Raw genomic sequence first — 25,691 nt, 5'->3', positions numbered from 1 at the left:
CTAGCACACTTAAACACAGAAAAAGAACTTAAGAATAGCTTCACAAAACAGAGTTGGACAGCCTGTGATGCACTCGTATCTTCTATTCTGGTTCAAGGTTTAAAATTCTGGCCTTGGCCTACTAAACTGATTTCACAATGCTCTAATGGGATGTGGCTCACGGTCTGAAGAACCATTGATAAGAAGAAACAGACTACATACAGTCAGGAAGATCAGACAGGAGCTTACTGTAGTAATTCAAGTAGTAAGAGCGGCGAACTCGACTAAGGCAACACCATGAAAAGGAGCTGGAAACTTCTGTCTTATTAATAAAGCTCTACTGAATTCCCTTGCTGTAACCTAGTCAAGTAAACTTGGCAGCATTAGTGCACCTCTGGGATAGTCATCATCTGAGTCTCTACCATGTTTCATGCTGCGCCAAGGGCTTCACACATATATTAACTCTAATTCTGATTGCCACACTGGAGCGTAGATACTGTTCTCCCCATTTTATAGAGAGGAACACCAAAAGCCCAGGGAAATTAAATAGCTCTGCCAAAGTCACATCGATAGACATTAGCAGATTAGTATACAGCCAATCTTTTAGTGCTAGTTAATTCATACTAACTACAACAGTCTGATGAATGAAAATATTTCAGTACCTCTTGATGACTATTTAGCTTATTTCCAGCTTTTTGCTATTGTAAACAACAGTATCGTAGACAGTTTGGGGTCTATGTTCCTGTACAGTAGAATTCCCGGATCATAAGGTAGGATTATGTTATAGATATATTATATTCTTATTAGGAAGTATCCATCAATTCCTTTTTATTGAGTATAATGAACATCAATAGTTGGATTTTTTCCCTAGGTCTCTTCTGCATCTATGGAGATGATCATATGATCTTGCAATGCAGTTCTATTTGTATGATAGTTTTAAGGTTTTTTCTAACATTAAACCATCTTTGCATAACCCTACTTGTTCGTAGGTCCATTTTAATGTAGCAATGGAGTCTAAAAACCCTTGATAAGAAGAAACCAGCAAGAGTCAGGAAGATCAGACAGAAGGTTACTGTAGTAATTCAAGCAGTAAGACATGTGGACTCCACTAAGGCAATATAATAAAAAGGATCTGGTAACATAATGACAAGTATTAATATACTAATATCAATTTAATTGAGACCTCTGCATCAACATTCATAAGATTAGTCTGTTGTTTCTTTGGTATAATCCTGTATTAGTTTTAAAAACATGGTATCTATTTCATAAAAATAAACTTGAATTTGTTCTTCCTTTTTAGAGTAAAAACTCAAATAATTAAGTAGCATTATAGTCATGTCATCATAAAAGTCTTAGTTGAATTCTCCAATGAAACCACTGGAAGATGGTGTCTTTTGTGGGGGTGGACTTAGCCACTTTCTCTAGTTAATTTGTCTGTGTAGACTCTTCTTGAGTCAATTTTGGTACTTCTCATTTATTCTAAAAATTAATCCACTTAGTTTAGATATTCAGAGTATTTCCACAAAGTTGTGCAGTCTCTTAAAATATTTAAAAATTTTCTTTTTTCGGGGTGCTCAGTTGGTTAAGGCGCCTGCCTTTGGCTCAGGTCATGATCCCAGGGTCCTGGGATGGAGCCTCACATAGGGCTCCCTGCCCAGTGGGGAGCCTGCTTCTCCCTCTCCCTCTGTCTGCCACTCTACCTACTTGTGCTCGCTCTCTCTCTCTGTCAAATAAATAAATCTTAAGAAAAAAAAAAAAGGAAAACTATCAGGGTACATGCATCCCTTTGCTGGGTGATAGTGTAGTTTTTTTTTTTTTTTTTTTTCAGAGTGGCTGCACCGGTTTGCATTCCCACCAACAGTGTAGGAGGGTTCCCTTTTCTCCACATCCTTGCCCATACCTGTTGTTTCCTGTTGTTAATTTTGGCCATTCTGACAGATGGGAGGTGATATCTCATTGTAGTTTTGATTTGTATTTCCCTGATGATGAGTGATGTTGAGCATCTTTGCACGTGGCTGTTGGCCATCTGTGTGTCTTCTTTGGAAAAATGTCTATTCATGTCTTCTGCATGGTTTTTAACTGGATTGTTTCTTTTTTTGGGAGTTGAGTTTGATAAATTCTTTATATATTTTGGATATTAACCCTTTATCAGATATGTCATTTTAGAATATCTTCTCCCACTCCAAAGGTTGTCTGTTAGTTTTGTTGATTGTTTCCTTCCCTGTGCAGAAGTTTTTTTTAATCTTGATAAAGGCCCAATGTTTATTTTTGCTTTTGTTTCCCTTGCCTCTTTCAAAGTGTCTAGTAAGAAGGTACTACAGCCAATGTCAAAGAGGTTGCTGCCTGTGTTCTTTTCTAGGATTGTGATGGATTCCTGTCTCACATTTAGGTCTTTCATCCATTTTGAATTTATTTTTGTGTATGGTATAAGAAAGAACTCTGTCTTATCATTAGTTTTCAGTTTAAAATTTACCTTGTCAGATATCAATATTCTGACCATTGACTTATTTACTTGATATGTCCTTGACAATAATTTTATTTTCAACCATTCTGAACCTCTTTCCTTTGGGCATGTCTTATATATAATGTAGTCTGGATGTTGCTTTGTTCACCAGTCAGAAAAAATTTTAATAGGTCAATTAACCCCTTTAATTTTTTATATGATCTGTATTTTGGCTCTAACTCTGCCATACTATTTTATGTTATCTAAAACACTTAGTACCTTTCCATTTTTTGGTTATTTTCTATTTGAAAATAGAACATTTTAAGATAATAACGTCTCCTTGAGCATCTAGCTTAAAACAGTATTAGTGTACTCTCAATAATAACTATGAAATAATCAGTAAGCTTTTTAAACTTTTCATGTTTTTCTTATTCTCCCCTAATATTTTGATAGTTATAGTATATTATCATTTTTGGAGTTTATAGCTATTGCATACTATACATTTTCTTCTATAACTACTATTCGGTTTTAGTTTTACGTGGGAATGTATGTTTAATATTCATTACCAGTACTTAACTTAATTTTTCTTTTGTTTTTTATCATTGCCTAAAGCTCATTCTTTGGTAAATTCCTCAGAAAAAAATATTCCTTGAATTATTGTATGTTGATGACTGTGTGCAACTGTTCTATCAGAAAGTCATTTTAGCTGGTTATGAAGTAAATGGCTCACTTTTTGTTTTTTTGAGTAAAGACTATTAATTTTTAGCATTAACCATGACTATCAAGAAGTTTAATGACATCAAATTTTCTTTTTTTGATAAATGTCTTGGTCTTTTTTCTCAGTGCTCAATTTATTTTTCTGTTTTTTTAAAGTCCAGTAATTTTACTGTAATATGACTTTGCAGTTCTGTGCATATTTTAAGTGACATAATTTTATGACAAATTTCAACAGATAAATGGTGAGTTCTTTCAATGTACAGTGTTGTCTCCTTTTTAATTTCAAAAACATTTTCTTGAGTTACAGTTTTTATATTTGTTCCTTTCCAATGGCTTAGTTTTCTTATTCAAGGATCCCTAATTATATGCATATTAGACCTTCTTTGCCTATCTTCAACTTGTACTTTTTTTGAACTATTTTCTCATCCTTCATTTTTTCTTTTTGCTTACTATTTACTTTCAGGTGTCCTTGGTGGTATCTATTTACTCTCATGTTTATTCTAGACTGTATTTCTGAAATGATTTTTTTCTTTGATTATCAGTTCTTGTTTTAGTCTCATTTACGAGGTTCTTTCATATCACCTATAACTTTCTTAATTTTTAGCTCCTTTTGAAATGTTACATAATCAGGTTATACTTTTTGTTTTATGGGCATGTCTTCCTGGCTTCCGTTTTCTGTGGGAACATTATTATGTTCCTTATTCTTGCTTTCTTTTTTTCCCTAATAATTACTTACCATGGAATCCAGTTTAGTTTTCCTTAACTTACAGGAGAGATGGACGGGTTGTAAGAGCTTTTCTAGCACCACTTATCTACAACACTGCTTTGTAGTTTTTTTCTTTAATCTTTTATTTACTTATTTGAGAAAGAGAAACAGAGATAGCAAGAGAGAGCACAAGCAGGGAGAGGGAGAAGCAGGCTCCCCGCTGAGCAGGGAACCCGACGCCGATGCCAGGGCTTGATCCCAGGACCCTGGGATCATGACCTGAGCAGAAGGCAGACACTCAACTGTCTGAGCCACCCAGGCGCCCCCTCTGCTTTGTGGCTTTAATGAAATGTTAAAAACTATAGCTTCTTATTTTCTGACAATCTCTTGGCTCTGTGCCTCTCCTCCACTTCTATGTAAACGTCTTTCTGCTCCTACTGACACTGTTCTGCCTAATTTACACTGTATTCCTGTCAGTTTCCCATAGATATGTGTTTTGTTTTGAGAGTGAATAGCACTGCTCTGGACATTTTAGACCTTATCATATCCCTTGCACTCATCCTCAAGTTGGTATATATAAAACCTTTTTCCATTTTTAGCTGCTGTTTTCAAATTGGCCTACAGTGTTTTCTAGAAGTACCTGTTAATTATTTTTAAATACTCCTGGGTTTTTGCTTCTTTCTGTTTGCCTACCCCTAGATTACATAATGTCATGATTTGTCCTTACCTTCTCTAAAGTGTGGTTTTAGGAATACCTTGTCCGCTAGTTTTATTGTAAGTAGTGCTTTTATTCCAAAGTGACATCCTAATTGTTTGCCTACATTTGTAGAGAGATTCAAAAGGATTAAAAATATACTACTTTCATCATTTTCCCAAAATCCTTATCTAACTTTTTAAAATGATATTTAAAAGGCTTACATATAATGATAACCAACACTTGTAATTCTGACCTTTTACACTCATTATTCCCCAGATTATTACTAAATCTGCATTATGTTTTCTTCTCGTTAAAAAAATTAATCTGTTAGGTAACTTCTATAACAATAGGTTTCGCAGGTAAAACTCCTATTTCTAAGTGTTTTTAAATTGTTATTACCAATTATTTGGTCGTAGATCTTATACTGAAATCTTCCCAGGGCAACCATGTCACCACATCTACTTACCAATTTGCCTTTCTTTTTTTTTTCCCCCCTATAATTTTGATTCCTACATATTTTTTCCTGGATATATTTTGAATCATTTCTTTTTTTTTTTTTTCTTAAAGATGGGTGGTGGGGAGGCAGAGAGAAAGAGAGAGAATCCCAAGCAGGCTCCACACCCAGCATGGAGCCCAATGTGGGGCTTAATCCTCGGACCCTGAGATCATGACCTGAGCTGAAATCAAGAGTCACATGCTAAACTGACTGAGCCACCCAGGTATTCCCTGAATGTTTTCTATTTGTAACAGCAGGGACCCTCAGAAATTCAAACTTTAATGCTGCTGGACCCAGAGGACCAACTTATTCTTTTTTTAACATATATGTAGTATATAGTTAAATATAATGTCCTATTAAGTGAGCATTTAGATTGCTTTCAAATTATATCTATGACTTACAGTGTTTACTAACATCCTTAAGTACTTCTCTGAGTATTTTCATAGAATGTACTCTTTATTCTTCAGTGTGGAATTGCTCTGTGCATATTTCAAATTTTGGTATAAATTTTCAAATTGCTCTTGAAAGAAGCTATAAGAAAGATGTATATTTTCATTCTCAGGCTAGCACTGCAAGTCTTTTCTGAGAACTGGAAAAGTCCAACAAACATAGAGTACTCCCTGTTGTAGAATGGAAGTGAGTCAAAGATTAACCCATGAACAGGTCCAAGATTTTCTCCAAAAATCAGTTTGAGGGCTTCTCCAGTTCATGGACAGACAGACAACTGGTTATTTAAAATAATCCTAAATCACAAGCCAAGGGTACAATAATTTTAACTTGATAAAATGTCATATGAATATCAGCAAGCGTGCCCTTGGCCAGATGATTTCACCCTCCTTTCAACTTTAACCTTCCAGTCTTCCCTGTTTGGTGTGTGGGTCTGCTCCACTGCTACCATGCTTTGAATGCTACTTCTTGTTTGCTATTTAGAAAATAAGTCATACTTCCCTCAAGATAAAGGAAGTAAAAATAAAGCAACAGAATAGAGAAAAGGTAGAGGAGTAAGAGGATTAAGTCTTAAAACCAAGAAAAAGCATACACACAATAAAACATTTTGGGAGGAAAAATAATATAAGGAAGCAAAACAAAATTTAAGATAAAGGATAAAAACTAACAATATATTCAAAACACAAAACCAGAAAGAAGAAAAGGACTGCCATTGAAATTAATAACATCAGGTAAAGTAAAAGAAATCTAAAAGAAAAAAGAAAAATGTTAATGACAGTAGAGCTTTAAGGTAATGAGAAAAAAAACAATAATTAAAGGATACAAAGAAATTTAACTGGAGAAGTAAACTAAAACCAACATTTTAAAGTACTACACAGCCTATATCATATTAAGAGTGTGGACTGAGATTCATAGTCACTATATTGAAAGCAATAGAGGGGAAGGATGAGTATCTTATCAGTGGACTTCTTCCACTTTTTACCTTTAGCTGCAACCAGGGAAGGAAAATTCCTCTTTATCTGAGAAGAACGTAATTTTCTTTGGTGGCTGTTTCTTTTTCTTCTTCTTTTTTTTTTTTTTGAGAGAGAGACTGCATGCGTGAGTGGGGGGAGGGGCAGAGGAAGAGGGAAAGAGAGAGAATCTATAAATCAACTGAATTTCTATTTTGAACCACATATCAGATGACAGAAGCTAATTTCCATCAGTAAGCTGTGCCCTCTCTCCCTCTCATCTTCGGCAATGGGTCTAAGTTCTAGGGGGCTGACAAGTATGAAGGTGTGGTAGAGTATGCAACACTCTTCTGATTCTTGGAGACTTCTGTCTACACAAGTATGTACTGATCTATTATCTTCTTGGATACTCACTTTGATCCTTGAAGTACTTTAGGCAACCCTCTTTTCTGTCTGTTTGGCTTTTTTTAAGACTGGGTCTTCTCCACTCCAAAGAATCTTTAGTCTAAGACATGGGGATCATTCTGGCGCTTCTGTGCAGAAGTAGCCATTTGGAATCTTAATGGAATGTCACCATAATGGAATTCAAACTCTTCTCTCATGTCTCCTAGTCCATCTGATATTTCAATACCTTCATGGGTCTATCCAGGAAGCAGGATCCAGGACCTACTCTGTCTAGGATGCAGAGTCTCTCTCTTCCTTAGCCCAAGGAAATCGTTTCTGTTTTCCAAAGAAAGCTCCATTCTCCTCAAATCCACACCACCTGTTTACCTTAAATCTTGGGCCTTTGGAATTTTCAATCGAAAAAGTGTCTACAAAACAATGAGTCCTGGCCAACTACCAAACTGAAAAAAAGAGAAATATTTGGAGAAAAAATATTGGATACTAATTTCAGAAATATGTTCCTACTATGTAGTCCTTTTTCTCATTATGTCTTATTCATTTCAAAAATTTTTGAACCAAATTCAAAAGGTTGCTTTTAATTTTGATTTTTTATTTTTAAGATTTTTAGAAATACATTTTCTTCTTTTAATTTATAATACTATTTTTCTATTAAAATACTAACAAGGTCAGATTAACACTGCATTATTAATGCTTCTGGCTAACTAAACATTGGCCCTACCCGTTGTGAGCTTCTGTACTAAAAGGTGACTTTTTAAGCTTAATTTAAAAAGAAGACATGAGCCTACAATTTTGGTGAAAATGCAGTTTTCATTGCCTCCCTTTGATATTAAAATAATCTTAAATTTTAGAACTTTCTTTTTATCTTGAATTGAGACCAGCTTTAGAAAAATGATGAGAGGACGGGGAGGGGAATCTTTTCAATTACTACCAGGTCTACAGATGTGGAATCAAAGCTTGTGTCTATAAGACAATTTCCAACGATATTATATTGTGTTGTTTAGGTCTCTCTTATTTCTCCCACATCCCATGGATGGAAAAGAATGAGGTATTACTCACTGACAGCCAATTAAGAGGCCTTTGTCTAAAAATCCCACAGAAGAGCTGGACAAGGGGGCTTGAAATATATCTTTTGAAGTAGTTTCAGAGGGAGTGGCAACCTTACTTAAAAAAAAATGTATATAATTTGAGGGGCACCTGGGTGGTTCACTCATTAAGCGTCTGCCTTTGGCTCAGGTCATGATAGGATCGAGCCATGCATCAGGATCCCTGCTCAGCGGGAAGCCTGCTTCTCTCTCTCCCAGTCCCCCTGCTTCTGTTTTCTCTCTCTCTCTCTCTCTCTGTCAAATAAATAAATAAAACCTTTAAAAAAATTATATAATTTGAAATCTTCATCCCATACACCATTTTTTAATTTTTTATTGTTATGTTAATCATCATACATTACATCATTAGTTCTTGATGTAGTATTCCATGATTCATTGTTCATGCATAACACCCAGTGCTCCATGCAGAACGTGCCCTCCTTAATACCCATCACCAGGCTAACCCATCCTCCCACCCCCCTCCCCTCTAGAACCCTCAGTTTGTTCTTCAGAGTCCATCGTCTCTCATGGTTCGTCTCCCCCTCCGACTTACTCCCCTTCATTCTTCCTCTCCTGCTATCTTCTTCTTTTTCTTAACATATCTTGCATTATTTGTTTCAGAAGTACAGATCTGTGATTCAACAGTCTTGCACAATTCACAGTGCTCACCATAGCACATACCCTCCCCAATGTCTATCACCCAGCCACCCCATCCCTCCCACCCCCCACCACTCCGCAACCCTCAGTTTGTTTCCTGAGATTAAGAATTCCTCATATCAGTGAGGTCATATGATACATGTCTTTCTCTGATGGACTTATTTCACTCAGCATAACACCCTCCACTTCCATCCACGTCGTTGCAAATGGCAAGATCTCATTTCTTTCGATGGCTGCATAATATTCCATTGTGTATATATACCACTTCTTCTTTATCCATTCATCTGTCGATGGACATCTTGGGTCTTTCCACAGTTTGGCTATTGTGGACATTGCTGCTATAAACATTGGGGTGCACGTACCCCTTCGGATCCCTACCTTTGTATCTTTGTGGTAAATACCCAGTAGTGCAATTGCTGGATTGTGTGATAGCTCTATTTTCAACTGTTTGAGGAACCTCCATACTGTTTTCCAGAGTGGTTGCACCAGCTTGCATTCCCACCAACAGTGTAGGAGGGTTCCCCTTCCTCCGCATCCCCGCCAACATCTGTCGTTTCCTGACTTGTTAATTTTAGCCATTCTGACTGGTGTGAGGTGGTATCTCATTGAGGTTTTGATTTGGATTTCCCTGATGCCGAGCGATGTTGAGCACTTTTTCATGTCTCTGTTGGCCATTTGGATGTCTTCTTTGGAAAAATGTCTGTTCATGTCTTCTGCCCATTTCTTGATTGGATCATTTGTTCTTTGGGTGTTGAGTTTGATAAATTCTTTATAGATTTTGGATACTGGCCCTTTATCTGATATGTCATTTGCAAATATTTTCTCCCATTCTGTCGGTTGTCTTTTGGTTTTGTGGACTGTTTCTTTTGCTGTGCAAAAGCTTTTTATCTTGATGAAATCCCAATAGTTCATTTTTGCCCTGGCTTCCCTTGACTTTGGCGATGTTTCTAGGAAGAAGTTGCTGCGGCTGAGGTCGAAGAGGTTGCTGCCTGTGTTCTCCTTTAGGATTGTGATGAATTCCTGTCTCATATTTAGGTCTTTCAACCATTTGGAGTCTATTTTTGTGTGTGGTGTAAGGAAATGGTCCAGTTTCATTCTTCTGCATGTGGCTGTCCAATTTTCCCAACACCATTTGTTGAAGAGATTGTCTTTTTGCCATTGGACATTCTTTCCTGCTTTACCAAAGATGAGTTGACCAGAGAGTTGAGGGTCCATTTCTGGGCTCTCGATTCTGTTCCACTGAACTATGTGTCTGTTTTTGTGCCAGTACCATACTGTCTTGATGATGACAGCTTTGTAATAGAGCTGGAAGTCCGGAAATGTGATGCTGCCAGCTTTGCTTTTCTTTGTCAATATTCCTCTGGCTATTCGGGGTCTCTTCTGGTTCCATACAAATTTTAGGATTATTTGTTCCATTTCTTTGAAAAAAGTGGATGGTATTTTGATGGGGATTGCCTTGAATGTGTAGATTGCTCTAGGTAGCATTGACATCTTCACAACGTTTGTTCTTCCAATCCAAGAGCATGGAATGTTTTTCCATTTCTTTGTGTCTTCTTCAATTTCTTTCTTGAGTATTTTATAGTTTTCTGAGTACAGATCCTTTGCCGCTTTGGTTAAATTTATTCCTTGGTATCTTATAGTTTTGGGTGTAATTGTAAATGGGATCGACTCCTTGATTTGTCTCTCTTCTGTCTTGTTGTTGGTGTATAGGAATGCCACTGATTTCTGTGCATCGATTTTATATCCTGCTACTTTACTGAATTCCTGTATGAGTTCTAGCAGTCTTGGGGTGAAGTCTTTTGGGTTTTCCACATACAATATCATATCATCTGCAAAGAGTGAGAGTTTGACTTCCTCTTTGCCGATCTGGATGCCTTTGATTTCTTTTTGCTGTCTGATTGCTGTGGCTAGGATTTCTAATACTATGTTGAATAGCAGTGGTGATAATGGACATCCCTGCCGTGTTCTTGACCTTAGGGGAAAAGCTCTCAGCTTTTCCCCATTGAGAATGATATCGGCTGTAGGTTTTTCATAGATGGCTTTTATGATATTGAGGTATGTACCCTCTATCCCTATACTCTGAAGAGTTTTGATCAAGAAAGGATGCTGTACTTTGTCAGATGCTTTTTCTGCATCTAATGAGAGGATCCTATGATTCTTGTTCTTTCTTTTGTTAATGTATTGTATCACGTTGATTGATTTGCAGATGTTGAACCATCCTTGCAGCCCAGGGATAAATCCCACTTGGTCATGGTGAATAATCCTTTTAATGTACTGTTAGAACCTATTGGCTAGTATTTTGGTGAGAATTTTTGCATCCATGTTCATCAAGGATATTGGTCTGTAGTTCTCCTTTTTGATGGGGTCTTTGTCTGGTTTTGGGATCCAGGTAATGGTGGCCTCATAAAATGAGTTTGGAATTTTCCTTCCATTTCTATTTTTTGGAACAGTTTCAGGAGAATAGGTATTAATTCTTCTTTAAATGTCTGATAGAATTCCCCTGGGAAGCCATCTGGCCCTGGGCTTTTGTTTGTTGGGAGATTTTGGATGACTGCTTCAATGTCCTTAGTGGTTATAGGTCTGCTCAGGTTTTCTATTTCTTCCTGGTTCAATTTTGGTAGTTGATACATCTCTAGGAATGCACCCATTTCTTCCAGGTTATCTAATTTGCTGGCATAGAGTTGCTCATAATATGTTCTTATAATTGTTTGTATTTCTTTGGTGTTGGTTGTGATCTCTCCTCTTTCATTCATGATTTTGTTGATTTGGGTCCTTTCTCTTTTCTTTTGGATAAGTCTGGCCAGGGGTTTATCAATCTTGTTAATTCTTTCAAAGAACCAGCTCCTAGTTTCGTTGATCTGTTTTACTGTTCTTTTGGTTTCTAGTTCATTGATTTCTGCTCTGATCTTTATGATTTCTCTTCTCCTGCTGGGTTTAGGCTTTATTTGCTGTTCTTTCTCCAGCTCCTTTAGGTGTAGGGTTAGGTTGTGTATTCGAGACCTTTCTTGTTTCTTGAGAAAGGCTTGTATTGTTACATACTTTCCTCTCAGGACTGCCTTTGCTGTATCCCAAAGATTTTGAATAGTTGTGTTTTCATTTTCATTGGTTTCCATGAATTTTTTTAATTCTTCTTTCATTTTCTGGTTGACCCATTCATTCTTTAGTAGGATGCTCTTTAGCCTCCATGTATTTGAGTTCTTTCCGACTTTCCTCTTGTGATTGAGTTCTAGTTTCAAAGCATTGTGGTCTGAAAATATGCAGGGAATAATCCCAATCTTTTGGTACTGGTTGAGACCTGATTTGTGACCTAGGATGTGATCAATTCTGGAGAATGTTCCATGGGCACTAGAGAAGAATGTGTATTCCATTGCTTTGGGATGGAATGTTCTGAATATGTCTGTGAATTCCATTTGGTCCAGTGTGTCATTTAAAGTCTTTATTTCCTTGTTGATCTTTTGCTTAGATGATCTGTCCATTTCAGTCAGGGGGTTGCTAAAGTTCCCCACTATTATTGTATTGCTGTCAACGTGTTTCTTTGCTTTTGTTATTAATTGCCTTATATAATTGGCTGCTCCCATGTTCGGGGCATAGATATTTACAATTGTTAGATCTTCTTGTTGGATAGACCCTTTAAGTAGGATATAGTGTCCTTCCTCATCTCTTATTACAGTTTTTGGTTTAAAGTCTAATTTGTCTGATATAAGGATTGCCACCCCAGCTTTCTTTTGGTGTCCATTAGCATGGTAAATGGTTTTCCACCCCCTCACTTTCAATCTGGGGGTGTCTTTGGGTTTAAAATGAGTCTCTTGCAGACAGCATATCGATGGGTCTTGTTTTTTAATCCAATCTGATAGCCTGTGTCTTTTGATTGGGGCATTGAGCCCATTTACATTCAGGGTAACTATTGAAAGATATGAGTTTAGTGCCATTGTATTGCCTGTAAGGTGACTGTTACTGTATATTGTCTCTGTTCCTTTCTGCTCTGTGCTGCTTTTTGTCTCTCTCTTTGCTTAGAGGACCCCTTTCAATATTTCTTGGAGGGCTGGTTTCGTGTTTGCAAATTCCTTTAGTTTTTGTTTGTCCTGGAAGCTCTTTATCTCTCCTTCTATTTTCAATGACAGCCTAGCTGGATATAGTATTCTTGGCTGCATATTTTTCTCGTTTAGTGCTCTGAAGATATCTTGCCAGTCCTTTCTGGCCTGCCAGGTCTCTGTGGATAGGTCTGTTGCCAATCTAATATTTCTACCATTGTAGGTTACATATCTCTTCTCCCGAGCTGCTTTCAGGATTTTCTCTTTGTCTCTGAGACTCGTAAGTTTTACTATTAGATGTCGGGGTGTTGACCTATTTTTATTGATTTTGAGAGGGGTTCTCTGTGCCTCCTGGATTTTGATGCCTGTTTCCTTCCCCACACTAGGGAATTTCTCTGCTATTATTTGCTCCAATATACCTTCTCCCCCTCTCTCTCTTTCTTCTTTTCTGAGATCCTAATAATTCTAATGTTGTTTTGTCTTATCGTATCGCTTATCTCTCGAATTCTGCCCTCGTGATCCTGTAGTTGTTTCTCTCTCTTTTTCTCAGCCTCTTTATTTTCCATCATTTGGTCTTCTATATCGCTGATTCTCTCTTCTGCCTCATGTATCCTAGCAGTTAGTGCCCCCATTTTTGATTGCACCTCATTAATAGCCTTTTTGATTTCAACTTGGTTAGATTTTAGTTCTTTTATTTCTCCAGAAAGGGTGTCTCTAATAACTTCCACGCTTTTTTCAAGCCCAGCTAGTATCTTTAAAGTCATGATTCTGAACTCTAGGTCCGACATCGCACTAATGTCCGTATTGAGTAGGTCCCTGGCTGACGGTTCTATCTCTTCTTCTTTTTGCTGAGGTGATTTTCTTCGTCTTGTCATTTTGTCCAGAGGAGAACAGATGAATGAGAGAACAAAATGCTAACAAGTTAACAACGTCCCCAGCAAATATACTCTGTACAAATCAGAAAAGACCCGAAACCAGGGGAAAAGAAAGGGAAAGAAAGAAAAAAGAAAGAGAAAAGAAAGAAAAAAAAAGAGAAAAAGATTAAAAACCAAAACAGAACAATACAAAAAACCTGAATATGATCAAATATGATCAGGCTAGTGCATCGATCAGTTCTGCGCACTAGATTTTGGGTGTATTTTGGTCTGTTAGAAAAAAGTGCCTCCTAAAATTTTAAAGGAAGAAAGACTTATATATGTACAAAATAAGGGTTGATACAATGAAGGGATGGAAGATGAGTGTAAAGATGAAAATTATAAAAGATTTTATAAAAGGAATTTCTACGATAAGAAGTTGTTTGAAAAAAGAAAGAATAAGATTTAAAAAAAAAAAAGGGAGAGAATGTGATCAGGCAGGAGACTAGAACAAAGCCATACACTAGTGATTTAGGATATATTTTGATCTGTTAGAAGAAACTGTATCTCAAAATTTTAAGGAGAGAACTTATATATATATATGCCAAAAATAAGGGTAACTACTCTGAAGGGATAAAATATGACTCTAAAACTGAAAAATAAAAATTTTTTTTTTTTTAAAAAGGGATTGATAAGATGTTGGTTGAAAAAGGGAAAAAGAGAAATTAAAAAAACAGTTAGAAAAATTAACTTTGAAAAACTAATGAATCATGGTAAAAAAAAAGCCATGAATTCTATGTGCATTATTTCCCTAGCGCTGGAGTTCTCCCGTTCTCCTTGATCGGTAAACTTGGTCTTGGCTTGCTGGCTGTTCGTGCTGATCTTCTGGGGGAGGGGCCTGTTGCCGTGGTTCCCAAATGTCTTTGCCGGAGGCGGAATTGCCCCGCCCTTGTCGGTCCGGGCTAAGCAAGCTGCTCAGGTTTGCTCTCAGGAGCTTTTGTTCCCTGCAAGCTTTCCGTACGGCTTTGGAGGACGACAGTGAAAATGGCGGCCTCCCAATCTCCGCCCCAGAGGAGGCAAGAACTCGGGGACCCACTCCTCAGGGCTCCGCTCCTCAGTGCGCCCCAGAGGAAAGCAGTCAGTCACTCCCGTGTCCCCAGTCTCCGGCCGCACTCCGTGCTCACCCGGCCTGTGACCGAGCGTTTGTATCTCTGGCACCCGACCCCGTGTGGAGTCTCCAAACCCAGCAGATCCCTGCGGTGCGCTCCCGCGCCACTCCTCCCGGGGGAGGAAGGGGAGTCTCCCCGGATCTGCCGCTTGTTGGGTCCCTGCTGGAGGAGCAGTGGCCCGACTGGGCCGCGTCACGGTTTATGGCAACCCCAAGCTGAGAGCCCGCGGCTCGGCTCCGTCTCTGCAGCCGGCTTCCCCTCTCTGATACCCGGGAGTTCTGCCGTACTCAAGCACCCCCAGTCTTTCTGTGACCCCGAGGGTCCTGAGACCACACTGTCCCGTGAGGGTTCCACCCCCGCTTAGCCACTGGAGCGACGTCCCTCCGCCGAGCCGACTTCTAAAGTTCTGATTTTTGTGCTCCGCAGCTCCATCACTTGCCAGAAGTGGCCGACGGAGGCCCCCTCCCCCGCCGTCTATCCTCCCGAATATCGCCTCGGATTCACTTCTCCTCACGTCCTACCTTCCAGAAAGTGGTCGCTTCTCTGTTCAGAGAGTTGTTGCTACTCTCCTCTTTGATCTCCTGTTGAGTTCGTAGGTGTTCAGAATGGTTTGATCCCTATTCAGCTGAACTCCTGAGACCAGATGAAATCCAGGTCTCCTACTCCTCCGCCATCTTGCTCCGCTCCCCCGAGTATGTATTCTCTCTCAGGGTATTTGAGTTTGCTGCTGTATTCCCTCTGCTCTCCCCTCCACTGTACACTTGGATGTCTTTTTTCCCAGCAGAGTTTAGAAAACCCCCCATACACCATTCTTAACATATTTTTTTCACATTAACAATTCAGAGCTTGAGTTCATGCAAATCCTTCTGATGATTCTAATTTAAACATTCAAAAGTATCCTTATAAAGAAATATAATGTATACTATCTACTTTTGTTCAAGAAGAATTATACATAAACCACCCTACTAGGAGGAATATTGAGACCTATATTGATAGGTAATGCAAAAGAGAAGTGGGCATTTGGCTTTTTCTGTATCATCTTATTTCTACAAATAACTCCCAGTTTCCCCAATCAAGGTTCACAAACAGAATGACTGCTAATTGCTTTACTAAAACGACTTTGTTAAATTTTCCCATGCCATTCCTTTAACACAAGATCTATACATCAGGTGAAGGATTCTAATGATACATTCTCATTCATAAGAGCATAAAGTGTCTGTCTATAACAGTTTCATAAGGAATATAATCAAAATTAACTAAATGAGGAAAAAAACATACAAACTAAAAAAGCACCTGAAATAGAAAACAAGAAAGGATGTAAAAGTAAAGAAATAAACAATGAGACCCCCAAAAATCTACAGTGTGGGGTGTTTTTATTTTACTGTATGCTTCCCAAAATGGGTTAAAATACATCCTTTCCGATAAGGAATAGCCAATTATGTAAATCTGTACTCTTAACACAGAACACTAACTGAGGCCAGGAGAACGAATGAGCAGATGGAGAGACCCTTGGGAGAGCTGGTGTAAATAAAAACTCCTGAGGCAGAAAGAATCCTTTCACTCAAGGGAAAAATCTAAGCGTTTTCAAACTGAAACAATTTTCTCTTTGTGCACTTAGCTATTTAAATAAAGAGGGCAGGCAATACAAATGTGCAATAATGAGTTGCATCCATCGTGACATTCAACCTTCCAAAACAATGCCCAGTTCTGCTGTTAATAATTTAGTATGGCTCATCATCTTGTAGAAAAGAAGTCTCCTTCCAGAGGGCCATTTTTGTCAACCATGTTCATCTTTGAATTAACAGTTCAAACTCACTTCAAAGCTCGTCGTAGGCAAGAGATCTCAGTCACTTTTTCATGGGCCTTACCAAGCACAGCAGTTGGCAGTAACACAATGATGCTCATTTGGACATGATCGTGACGGTGGTAACGTATCTCACTGCTAATATTCACATCATTCTCTATGGAGTGGGAGGAAGAAAAAGAGGTGGGTGGGATTTTATCTTACGTGTTATTTTTTTCATAGACAGCTTTTATCCTGCAGTCTTTTATTTTTTTTTTCCTTTCCCTTGTCTCTGCCCTTTGCCTCTTTACCCTGTATAACCTCTCCATTACCTTTTCACCTCACGTCTCACGAACTAATTAAGCAGCCTGGTGGATGTTCTTCCTTACACTTCTCCTTGGTCACTGAGACTGAAGGGAGGATTTGTCTATCAAAAATAATAGCAGCACAGGATTAGACAAGTAAGTTAGTGGAATAAAAGAGAGTGAAGAGAAAGAAAACCTAATATAAACTGGAGTTTAATTCAGGACGAAAGTGATATTTCCTTCAGTCGGAAGAGGTCATTTATTTCATAAATGGAGCTTGAACAACTGGTTATCCATCTGGAAAAAAAATTAAGTTGGACCCTTAAGTCATGTCAAATGCAAAAATAAATTCCAGATGGATTAAAGACATATATAAAAATTAAAACAATGAAAACCGTTCAAAATTCTTAATGTACAATCTTAGAGGCAGGAGAGACTGTTTCACCAATTCTGGGGACCCAGACACGCTAAAAAAAAAAAAAAAAAAAAAAAGGACAAATGCATTTAAATACTCAAAATTTAAAATTTTGTTTGAAAAAGGGACCACACTGGAAAAAATATTCACAACATATGTGATAGGTAAATGCTTAATACCTTTAGTATACAAATAGGCCTTATAAATTAACAAAAGAAAGGCAAACAACCCAATAGATGTTGGGGTAATAGATATAAAAGAGTCATTTGAAAGCAAAATACCAAAAAGCATTCAACCCTGTTAAGGCAACAGTGAGATAATTTACAGCCATCAGATTGTCAAAAATAAAGACAGGATGCCTATTTTTGGTAACGGTTCAGGAAAAGTTCTACTATATTGCTTGTGAAAATGCGAATTAATGGAGGGTTTTTTTGGAAAGCAATTTGCAATATTCATTAAGTTGAAAATATATATACTATAATCCACATAATCCCACTGCTATGAATTTATTCTATAGAAATAATAGCACTAAGATATAAAAGAATCTACTTATGAAGTATTTAAATAAAGAATCATTTTAGTGAGAAAAAATAGAAATAAAGTGAATGTTTATCAAAAGAGGAATACTTGAAAATGTCCTTACGTTCATAAAATGCATTTGACAGCATTAAAAGAAATACATTGGATATATGCCAGGTAATTTGAAGGTATTTCTCCAGTGAATGGTTCAGTAAGGAAATCAAGATTCAGAGAAGCTTATGTGATATGACCTTTTCATTTTTTTTAAGACTTTATTTATTTATTTGACAGAGAGAGACAGTGAGAGAGGGAACACAAGCAGGGGGAGTGGGAGAGGGAGAAGCAGGCTTCCCGCCGAGCAGGGAGCTCGATGCGGGGCTCGATCCCAGGACCCCGGGATCACAGCGAAGGCAGTCACTTAACCCACTGAGCCACCCAGGCGCCCCGACATTTTCATTTTTAATCAGAAAAAATAGTACTGTGTGTGGGTACGTTTTTTTTTCTTTTTAAAAATAACACCTTTAACTGACATAATTCACTGTCTCATAGGGTACAATTCCGCATGTCATTTATTTTTATGTTCATTTTAAACTGTCATGGAAAAGGATCAAAGGAAGCCTAGAGCACAGACTGTCTACCCAGGCAGCGTACAGAAACATAGAAGCAACAGGAGCTTCTCCTCGAAACACAGGCAGAGTTGAAAGATTAAACACAAAACATCCGTGGTTTCTGGTGCCAAGTAGAAGCATTCTTAGTGAAGAAAGCCAAAGAACAGAGTCAAAATATATTTCACCTAGAGTTTCTTGGGGCTTATCAACTTGAATGAAACTCTTTCCTGATTATTATCCCATTATAAGAGCAAACACTATTAAAAAACCACGGTGAAGAATTTGACTGTCACCTCATTCTAGAAAGATTTTCTACCTCCCAGCATCCCCTTCTTTCACTTCCAGCTCCACCACAGATGGACACACGCATTTAAAGTAAGAACAGATGACAGTGACACGTAGCACGGTTCCAGGAAACAGCGACCTCAACCCCCAGGAGATGTGCAGTGTGGCATTCCTGGCCACGTGAGGTTTAAATATTGAAAATATTTCTGCAAATATTAAACTGATGATTTTTACTTTCTCTTTTAATGTGCATTTCATGGCACTTTCTCATCATGGAGGTCAAGCTTTTGAGAACTATCACTCCATGACAAGAGACAGCTGGAATCTCATTCCTTAGGGAGATTTTAGGCTTTAAAACCAGGCCTTGTGGAAAGAGAGGCATTGCTAAATTCCTCTGTCTACTCGTTAGCATATCAAAAGCAATCCTGGAGGGTCCAGCTAATCGACTTCTGTGGTATTATGGAGATGATATCCCAAGGGCCCTAGTTTAAGGCTCAACAAAAGTAAAGAGGAAGAAGGAGGTAAAAGAAAATCCTATTTCTTCATCTCTTTCCTGAGGAAAACAGAAACCAAGGTGGGAAAGAGCTGCAAGTGGACATGTGTTTCTTGACTGTTCCTCCCTGGGCTTTATTCCCAAGGGTGGGAGAACTGAGAGGGACCCTAGAAGTCAAAGTGTCTCTCAGGCTGCCAGACAGCCACCTTGGCTGGACCTCAACAACGTAGGGCATCACGAAGAATCCTTGAGCCTTGTTCTCAAGCTAATCTCAACCCCCAGGGGACACACAGGCTAAAGTGGAAGGGAGTGGGCCAGGCATGTCACTAGAGCAAGGCTAGCTGACCCTGAAAAGGCAGAGAAGGCTGACCCAGGACAGTGATGCTCTGCAGGCAGGGAGAGCTACGGGGAGGCCAAATCCACAAGGAGAAGGCAGCTGAGGCCTCGTGGGTACATCCTAAGCCAAAAGAAGCCACACACTCACCAGCTGCAGATATGGAGCCAGTAAGAACACCACCATCCAGGACACCCGGGTGGCTCAGTCGGTTAAGCGTCTGCCTTCAGCTCAGGTCATGATCTCGGGGTCCTGGGATCGAGCTCTGCATTGAGCTTAACATCGGGCTCCCTGCTCAGCAGGGAGTCTGCCAGCCGCTCCCCCTGCTTGTGCACTCGCTCTGTCTCTCTAATTAATAAATAAAATATCAAAAAAAAAAAAAAAAAAAAGACCACCACCATCCAGGGGGCAAAGGGACAGTGCCTAGGAGATGGCTGCTAGCAGCCACTACACTCCAGGGCAAGCCAGAGGCCACAGGTCCATGTCCTCCCTATGGCGGCACAACCAGAGGCCACTGAAAGGAGAGAAACGGGGAGGAAAAACTTTTGAAAGACTGAGCATTTTTATTCTTTTTAATTAATTCATTTATTTTTTTAAGTAGGTTCCATGCCCAGCACAGGGCCCAACTCAGGGCTCGAACTCACGACCCTGAGATCAAGGCCTGAGCTGAGATCAAGACTCAGACACTCAACCACCTGAGCCACCCAGACGCCCCAGACGTATTTTTATTTAAAAGACATTTATTCTCCTGAAAAGAGGGATGGGGATTAAAGTAAAACATTAAACTATATTGGGCATTTAGGTTAACTTTTGTTTTCCTACTAAACAGCCAGTGACAGCACATAGAAATGTCCCTCAATCACAAACAAAAGCACTCCATTTTCTCTGCCAAACCAAGCAATGGTGCAAGTTAAAAGCGCTCTCCGCTGGCGTGCGCCCTTGGAGGCAATCCTGTTCCCCTGTGCTGCCTGTGGACACAGGATCCCTGGGGGCCTCCACACCTCTGCCTGGGAGGCTCTGCTCCCTTCCCCCCTTACAACTGTCAAGGACATGTCGAGAAGCAGCTCCAGCACTCCCCAGAATCCCTCTGACACATTCAAAAATGTGAAAACACGGGGCTAAGTAATTATCGTCAATAGGCATATTCTTCCCAGCCCACTCCCCCAGAGAAATTCAGGTACAGAAAAGGACAGTTCTAAAAAATTCTCCTATGGGCCAGTTATGAGCCTACAGCTTTGGACAGCACGGGAGGAAAAGTCTTCTCCCTGCCCTCACACATTGCCTTCTCTAGCCTGCTCTCCCTTCTCCCAGGTTAGGCACTGGGTCTTGGCTAAACCAAGATGTTCCGATTTTTTTCTTTGCTTCTTCTTTTCAAACCACAGTAACTCACATGCAAGCCAAACCCCTTAACTAAAGGATAGTTTCTGACAGCGCCACTAGCATTTTAAGCAAAATTGTTTTGGGGACAGGGGTAGAAAAGCCAGGAGGTCAGAAGTTGACTCCTGGGTAAGGTATGCCGGTGGCCTCCTCCCCGGGGCTGGGGGGCTGGGATTATCACATTACACAAATGGCCTGTGCCAAGGCCAGTAACAATGCCACCCGTATTCTATTCATTCCCTCCATGGTCTCAGCAGAGCCTGCAGGGCCGGGGAGCTCCCGGCTCTGAGGACACAGGCCCTGTGGAAGGGCTTGCTTTTCACCACTGGGAGAGTTAGTGAAACGTAAGAGGTTGGGCTGCCTTGGTGAAAAGAGGCATGTTGCTTGGATAGGGGATCCTTAAGCAAGTCACGTGCTCCCACTGAAGGCAACACGACCCACCAACAAAAGCTCTGAGGGGTGCTTAGCAAGACAAGGCCCAACCAGCACAATAGAAAAGGACTCTGTACACACATGCTGGGCATGTCTTCTCCACTCACAAATCACACACAGGACCTGCAGATCGAGACACTGAAGGCCAGTCCGAGGTTACCCTGTTCAAGGCCCAGGTGTCTGACCCAGATGTGAATAACTCAGAGCTGCCATGCAGCCTCCAATAGGGAACAAACACGATCCTAGCTGGGAAGAGCTTCTGGGGTGGGATTTCCAGATCTACGTGGTGGGCGTCACGGGAGGCAAAGGACGAGCCAGGACTGGCAAAGCTGCTTCTCTTTTTTTCTATCACAAAGAACTCTTCAACTTCCGTATAGAAACTAAGACATCTGAGTAAAAGCCCCGTGGGAGACCAGCATTAAGGGTAGGAACACAGTGTCCAGGTACTCGCTCAAGCAAGAGTGGGTGGTTTGGACATGTGCAGGTGGAGAGAGGGGCTGCTGTGTTGGAAAAGCCACTTCCTAGTGAGGAGCCTCGTTCCTGCTGCCTTTCTGGGGTCAATGGCCAGAGAGAGCTGCCCATGTCGGCATGCACAGGGACCCGCTGGTGCCGTCTTATAGATAATCATGCTGCCCTGCTTCCAGAACTCTGTGTGCCTGGGGTGAGCCTGCAATCTGGGAGCTCAGGGGGGCTGCTCTAGTCTACACAGGGGCCTCCCTCAGGATCAGCTGGGCTGGCAAAGAGCACACAGGCTCACGAACACTCCCGTGGGGTGGTAAAATGCGGTTTCCCCGGCCAGGCTACCCTGTATACAAATCAACTACGTAAGTGTCACCCCAGTCAACTCAACAAATACTTCCAGCAGATTTTCTCAAATGGCTTATTAAAAGTACATATTTTGTATTTCAAAAGCCAGCTTCCTCTTGGAAGATTAGGAAGTATACCAGTAATCATATAAAATTCCCCATATCACATATGCTATTTATTATGGCTAGAACTGCCTAACATCTAATAACTTTTCTCCCAGATAAAGAAAATTAATTTAATCTGCTCATTTTCCATTTACTATCTGTTCAGTTTCAACAGGGAAAGAAAAGCAAAAGTGGACATCACATTATTTTTAAGAGAATTAATATAGCTAAGGAAGTATGCCCTACTAGCCCAGTAATGGTAGGCCCCTACCTGGCTCCAACAGAGGATATGGCTTCAAACATTATAGCATTTTGCTGATGAACGTGACCCACTGAATTTCTAACCATTCATTTTCTAAATTGTACTTTTTAAAACTTGACAAGACTTGTTTGGTTACTTTATTATATCCTCTTCTGAATTCCTTCCTCTGAAAGTTCCCCCCCCTTAAAGGGCTATGATCCCTGCTTTGTACAACTCTATCTTACTAGTCAGACGTTCTCAAAGTACTTCACAGCTCCCTCCTTTTCCACTTGTTAATTGTTACATCTGAATGGTGGATAGAAAAGGCCAATTTCACAATCCGAAGGGTTTCCTTAGTAACGATTTACCCAAGGAGGAAAGGGAACAGGATGTCAGAGCAGGTCTCACCTAGGCTCTGCATTTTGTCGGTTTCCAATCCCTTGATTTCTCTTAAAAAGGCCCAGGTCAGCTACAAACCCCAGGGCCACAGATCCATCTCCTGAGACTTGATTGTTTATGCTCAGCAGAGAGGACCTCACATTCCAGGGATTGTTGCATCCAATCCCTATTGATCTAGATAGGAATCCAAATAGGGAAGCTATCTTCCAGGACAAGGAAGAGAGAGTTTTTTTGGTATTTCTTTTCCTTTTTTTTTTTTTAAATATAGAACTGCATAGCCAACCTTTACTAGGATATATGTCATTTTTATTGTTATATTCCGGATACCCACAAATCATAAAGTGTGTTCCATATCAAGATTCTGGCTGCTATTAAGACCACAACTTTGAAAGGGAAAGGCCTGCCTTCTCTCAAGAAACAAGATAAAGAATGATAAAAAGCAACAGCGGCCTAAAATATATTATGGATGCTAATCTTATTAAGAGTTTATACTAACCTTTAATAAAGAGCTTCAGATTTTTTTAACTATTTCTTATTATGGGAAAATCTTATGCCATAAAGAAAACAATCAGTTGACTCTCTTCTCTTCTATCTGGTCTATTAATTGCTTTTCCTAAAAATCAGGAGGTTCCAAATTTCATGACCCCCCACTCCTAGGATTCTTAACTTAGGGTTCACTTGGATGGGAAAAAAAATTAGCAGTGGTATCTGTGACTCTGTCAACAGTATAAATTATCATATATCATATTATAACCAGACATAGAGATGAATTATTTATTACTCATCGCTGTGTTTGAATCAGGTAATTTTTATAAAAATCCACTGGTAGATTTTTTTTTAGTGTACCTATAAAGAAGCAAATTTACTACTATATTATAAATTAAAAAAATATTTGGGTAACTGCATGTCACAATATTCCTATGTATTTTACTTAATGCATTTAATTTTTTTTCTGACAAATGAAACACATTAGTTTTATCATAAGAAAGAATCCACAGGCATTCCACATTGCTGAAGGAGACTGTGGTGCGCGCGCGCGCAGGCGTGCGCGCGCGCGCGCGCACACACACACACACACACACACAAGCTAAGAAATCGCATACCAACTCTCTATGACTGGTGGTGCCACCCAGATGATACATAGGGAAGGATTCAAAGAAACCAGAGAAAAGAACGTCAGGCTTAGTTATCAAGGTTGGCTGTGTGGGGAGCACTACAGGAACGTGCACCGTGTGTGTATTTGCTATTCCCAACTCCAGCACCTACGGGTGATATTTACATATTTGGGGGTAGGGAAACAGTAAGCTGAAGCATGGTCCAGTCATTGTAAGAAAACCTGATGCCTTTGGAGTCCACTAGTGCTGAATACTCTAGAGGCAAAACTCATGCAGATAATTCCATCGTAAGGATAGTTGTAAAATCCTACAAAGTGCCTTCTCTGTTTGGAGGCCAATCTAGGAATAACAATTTGAAACAAACGGTTTCTCTCCTTCCATAGAAATGTTAATTATTAAAAAAAAAAATCTCACCTAAGGCCTTATTGAGACTCCCTTGTCTTTAGATGAGCTGCTTCCAATCTTGCCAAATATTTCTGCAGCTTTGTGCTGCCAGTATTCGTAGTCTCATAGTCATTTCAAATACAAAATCTTCTCTCATAAAATTTGTTTCAAAATCCCTCTAGTGGAGAAGTCACCTATGAAATCACTCCCTCAGAGGACAGAGTGTTGGCTATGTGGTCTGGAACGGAGTACTTAACATTCCCAGGGAGTGGCTAAGGAGGATGCGGGTAATTGAAGTAATTAGTGACACCTGAACACGGAAAGCATTTTGCTCTATTTCCTAACCCAGCAGAGGCCCGTTTCCTGATATTAAAAAAAAAAAAAAAAAAAGTTAGGTATTTAAAAATGCAATGTACAGAAAAATGAAAAGGAACAGGTTACAGAGTGGTTCATACTAGAAGGGACTGTCAAGAACTGGGAGCAGCATTTGCCAGAAATTTGGGGCCCAAAGAGAAATTACTTGCAAAATTTATGGTAGCAGGTTTTTCCATCTGATTTGTCCTACCTCCCTATTCCTTCCCTTCTCCTCGCTCTACTCTTCTCCCCTTTTAGATTTCCAGATCCTCCCTCTCTTCTTTCTTCCTCCTCTCCATTTTTCCCCCTTTTCTCTTCAGACTATTTTCTAGTCGTTCTCCCACCTTTTATTTTGTTTTCTCCTTTAATTTCTGTTTCTCCGTCCCCTTCCTGAAGCCCAGTGAGGAAACCCCACCTTTGGAACTCTAGAATGGTCACAGGACCTCTCAAGTGCCATGCATGACATATCAATCCCCATTCCTTTACTTTCAAGTACTCTTACCCTTTAGTTGTGAAGTATAGCTCTCATAGACAGCATATATATGCATGTGTGCACACACGCACATGTGTGCGTCAACACTCCATAGGCAAGATTCATGCAGCTAATTCCATTGTAAGGACAGTTTTAAAACCCTAAAAGTGTCTCACTGTTTTGAGGCCAATCCAGAGAGAGCATGTGTGCATGTGTCTTAGTCAATTCTGATAATCTCTTTTAACTGGGATGTTTAGCCCATTTACATCAAATGTAATCACTGACATAGTTGAGATCAGCTGTACCATTTGCTATTTGTTTTCTAATCGTCTAATCTGTTCTTCAATCTTTTGCCCTTCTCTTCCTTACTTCTTTTGAATCAAGCAAATATTTATTATTAGTCACTGTATTTCTTCAACGAGATTTTTAGCTATATCTTCTTGTACTATTTTTAATGGTTATATTGGTTACGTGCACCCACAATTATAGTTTACCTTGAATATTTTATGATCTCAGAAATATTACTTTTACCACTCACTCTGCCTTTTGTTATTGTTGTCATATATTTTACTTCTACATATGTTATAAACCCCACGATGCACTGTTACTTTGCTGTCTTTTTTTTTTTTTT

The sequence above is a fragment of the Zalophus californianus genome, chromosome 5, assembly GCF_009762305.2.
Source record: "Zalophus californianus isolate mZalCal1 chromosome 5, mZalCal1.pri.v2, whole genome shotgun sequence".
NCBI lineage: Eukaryota > Metazoa > Chordata > Mammalia > Carnivora > Otariidae > Zalophus > Zalophus californianus.
This window is presented reverse-complemented; position numbering follows the sequence as displayed.